Here is a 4,824-nt window from a genome sequence, read left to right on the forward strand (position 1 = left end):
ATGTTCTTATCAAAATATAAATCAACCCGGGGGACTATACATCTTGCTCGAATTGCCCGGGCTATATTGGGTCCCTGCATTGGTGTACTGCGCAAAGTTCTCGAAAAAGAGATATCTCCACCTGACTTGGAAAGGAAAGTTAAGACTTACATACATCAAAACAAAAAACCTTCTATCAGTGAACAACAAAAACGGCTCGTGTATGGCAAAAACTACTCTGACTTTGACGTAACGTTGCTCTATTTTCTCCTACGTAACATTTGTTCAATTCCTCAACATAGAAATAAATGGGGAAACGATCCAGAGCTTACTGATAAAAGTGTGTCGGCAAACATAGAACGGGTTCGTATTTTACGAAACGAATGGCATGGACATGCTACTGATTTTTCTCTCTCGGACTTGTGAAAGAGCTGGAAGGTTATCTTGGGACTGCCACCAAATACCAGGACACTCTGATCGAATTAAAAAGTTGTTGTATGGACCCTGATTCGGTACAACACTACATAGATACACTGAAGACTGTTGAAGTGTTACAGACTGATGTTACAAGTCTGCAAGGTAACAGACAAGTTGGTTTATCAAAATGGATCATACGATTTAATATATATAAATAGAAACATTGCATGTTTTGGTTCATTAACATCACATAGTATCATGACGCACCGTTATTTAAAAGTTGTGTGGGCCTTTGATTATAAGAAAGGAGAATAATTCACTTAACTGGCAAACACCGTCTTAATTAAGCAAATGTATGAAATATGATCCTAGATAATATTATACCTTAATTTTATAGATTTTATCTTCATTCTTACAGAGGATGTAGAAACTCTAAAACAGTTAATCCAGGTACCAAGTACAGAAGGTACAATAATTTAACTTTATTTGTTTGTTTTTTTTTTTATCATCATGTATATTTCTTTAAATTTTGAAAATCAATGTTTTAAATGGGGTACATTTTGAGATTGAAATGATTATCATTTACAAAATACATTTATAACAATTACATTTTGGACATAATGAGGATGTAAATGAATGCAGTCAAGGGTAGACAAAATGAATGAATTGCTGACGGCTGATAAATTGATATTCAAAGTATTTTCACCATATTCTCGATTTTATTTTACTGGGTGATGAATTTAGGGAAAATAGCAAATATTTATCCGGCGTGTTGATTAAATGTTCAACAGCAAAAAGTGAAATAGGGATATTTATTTATCAAGGTGTCACGTTTGCCATTATGCCGTCTATAGAAATATAGGCGGCAATTACGTCACATGTCTCATCCAACAACGTTTGGCTTTTTTAGAATTACATTTATTTATACGTTACGATTTATTGTTTTTAAACACGTTTATAACCAGCAAGTAGAGGGAACGATATAACCTTATGACATTGAAAAAAAAATTTTGCACCTAAGAGAATGCATAAAAAGCATTGAATTCTTTAAAATATATACATAATATATATATATATATATATATATATATATATATATATATATATATATATATATATATATAAAAGTACATGTACTATATTAAAGGATGATGTGAAATGCGACCCCCAGTGAATTGACAAAATATAAATGTCGGAATTTTTCTCTTTTTAATTTGCATGTACTTAATCTTTGATGTGTGTACTGTGATATCTGTGCTCTTATAGTACCCCTTATTTCCCCAAGAAAAAACAATCACATAAAAGATATTATAAGAATCATTTTCTTTTAATAGTAGGGGTACAACAATTATTTTTTAATCTCCGTAAACTTTTCTATCTGTTTCAATTTTAAAAGTCTTTACTAGGAACATTTTTCTTCTTTATCTGGTCAATAAATTTTGTCAAATTATATCGATAATTTTATGTAAAAGGAAAAAAAAAGTACATCACCATGCTCCTATATAACATAACATAAATGCAAAAGTGCAATGGGCCTCTCCTTTTATAAACTGATCGATGTTGTTAAACTGGTGTGAACTCTCTTAACCCAATGTACTCGTCTGTGCAACGCGTGGCGGGTGACGTAGATTTCGCGTTAAGCGTGTTTGACGTGACTTTATTCCATCTACCTTAATTTATAAGAATACTCAAGGCCTATTTGTAAATTGTTTAATCAAAGAATATCATTTCTGATCGCTAGGTTTTCCCTCAACTGATGATAATTTGACGATAAAAAAGTCACGTAATATGCAAGGGGGTATTTTCTGATCTGCAAAATATCTTTATAATAATATACATATCGTCTAATGATCCACGGTCCACTTATTCTATTTGTGTGTATTCATTGACAAGACAAGGTCACAAACCAGAGCAAAATTCACTGTTACAGGGTGAACAAAATCATCGATAATACGTCAATCGTTATAATAAAAAAGCTATTCGAGCTATCAACATTAATCGGAATGTGCAATTTTTATTCACTCTTGTTTTAAAATTTTCACCAGCATCATGCCATGGTAGATTTTCTTTAATTCATTGTTTAAAAAGAGACCGTTTTCATATAATTAAGTATATAATTCTTAATCGACCCGATTTTCAGCTTTTGTACTGGCAAATCGGTAGATGACCTTCTTGTTTTATATATTATAAACACTGTATCTTACTTAATTTTTTAAATCGAAAAGTATTATTTTCCTAATGGCGCTAATTATTCAATTTGATCTTGAATCTGGCAAAAATACGTGTAGGACCATTTTCTCATCATTTTGCCTACACCGGTGTTTGAACGGAAAGTATCTTTTAATAAAAAAAAATAAGATTCAGGTATATGTCGCAATATGATTGTCGAAACCTGTGTACTGATTTTACAATGGTGTCTGTTACCACTGATTTGTCATACATTTTGAAAACCTGCATCTAATAAACAAACATATAGAATTCTGTGTATAAAATCGGTTAATATTCTAAACCGTTATTACTTCCAGCGAAATGCAATGAATGTAAGTTATTATAGAGATCTTTTATGCTCATTTTCAAAACTGTATAAAAATGAAAAATGACAATAACAAACTGTCAATCATCTGAAAAATTCATAAAGCGAAATACAAAGATTAAGGTGGGATCAGATGCCTAGGAGACGTAAGCATCCCTTGTTGACCACTGTCTTTGGATTAAAACAAAATTCAAACTCACATATCCAACTATTTAAATGCATACTAACTATTTTCGTATATATCCCTTAACAAGCTATAGACTTTAATAATGTAGAGTAAGCTTGATCATTAAGACTATTTTTACCTGGTAATTGTGTAATTGATGTTTCTGTTGATATATTTAAACCTAATATTGTATAATAGTAAAAGAGTTTGATGTTTGCAAAAGCGCTTTATTTAGGCGAAATCCTATGCTAAGAGCGCAATCAACCTCCTCTTACTTTTGTAATTGCAAAGACCTGCGCTTTTGCCCAACATACATGTAGATTCTAGTGAATGGGGCGGATTCACATTTTATAGTTTTACATTGTACAAAGACTCTTGATGTACAAAAGAATTTTTTATAGAACACATGACGATTAAGAATAAACTTAGGACAGCGCACCATTGATGTCTTTATAAATGTGCAAAAGCTATGGATTTGCACGTGGAGTGAGTTACTGAAGAGTAAATACATGGACGTTTTTTCATTCAGGGCAAAATAAGGAAATATATATTTGAATATTTGAAACACGAAAATAATTACTGTAAACAGCAATCTCTCTTTAAAATACGTAGCGTATTTGTAGTGGCGAAGTCACACACAAGAAAATTGTTTAATTTTTTTTTTATTTGGGGAGGGGGGGGGGGGGGGGGCACCTGACAAAACAACATCGTGTTTTAAACTGTGACTAAAATATGTCGAAAAAGGAGAAAACATTCCACATACATACTATAAAACCATTTGAAACAAAATTAAAGGAACATTGGGTGGGGATGGGGCAAAAAAACCTTCCCAAGAGAAAGGCATTCTCTTCATCTGATCTACATCTGAAAAGTCTAATGAAGAGGTGTTTAAGAGAGAGCGTGGCGTAAAGGGCACGATTAGATACTCGATTAGCCTTGGAACCTGTGTGTGTTAATAGGTTACTGTATAGATATCTTTGAATATTATGGATCTACTTTTTTAAAGATAAACTCAAGAATTGTTTCTGTTTTAAACGTAAACGATTTTTTTTCATTATAGAATCACGAATTGAAAAGGCCATAGTTGACCAATGGAAACAGGACGACATTGATTTCATTTCAACAAAGGCGTGCGAGGAAGTAGAAAAAAATATAAAAAGCAGGAATCTGGTAATTGTTGCTGGTCACTCAGGATCCGAAAAGTCAGCCATCATTCAACATATTGCGCTCAAATACAGAGAACAGGGCTGGACAGTAGAAGAATAAAAAAAGTACAAGACATCGTGGATGAATATTCTTCAAGTCGATTTAAAAAAGATGAAACTATTTGTGTTTTTAATGATCCATTGGGAAAAGAATACTTTAATGAAATTTTCTGTTTTTATTATTTGCAATGCTTTAGGAATGCATTTCTAATGATCAAATGAAATTTGGATGCCAGTCGTTGAGTTTTAAGCAAGATACAGGGCTCACAATTCTTCATCATGTAAACAAGGCTTGTGCCCTGTTTTTGTCTACATAGGTTCAATATACCAGTAAAAAATCTTTTTAAGCTGGTTTGTCTATCTTATTATTCATTTAAAGCATAAATAAATAGTTCCAAACGATTCACACATTTATTTTAGGTATCTTCTTGCAGTTATTGCCCCTAAAAGTCTTGAACTTTGATAAAATCACTTCCAACTTTTTTTTACTATCTATCACAGAGACTTCGGACCACTTGGAATAG

General features: G+C 32.2%; 1 pseudogene; it reads left to right on the forward strand.

The window, feature by feature from the left end:
- Positions 1-4,361, forward strand: LOC128162206 (uncharacterized; annotated as a pseudogene).
- The last annotated feature ends 463 nt before the right edge of the window (positions 4,362-4,824 follow it).

This window comes from Crassostrea angulata, chromosome 9, assembly GCF_025612915.1.
Source record: "Crassostrea angulata isolate pt1a10 chromosome 9, ASM2561291v2, whole genome shotgun sequence".
Classification (NCBI taxonomy): Eukaryota; Metazoa; Mollusca; class Bivalvia; order Ostreida; family Ostreidae; genus Magallana; species Magallana angulata.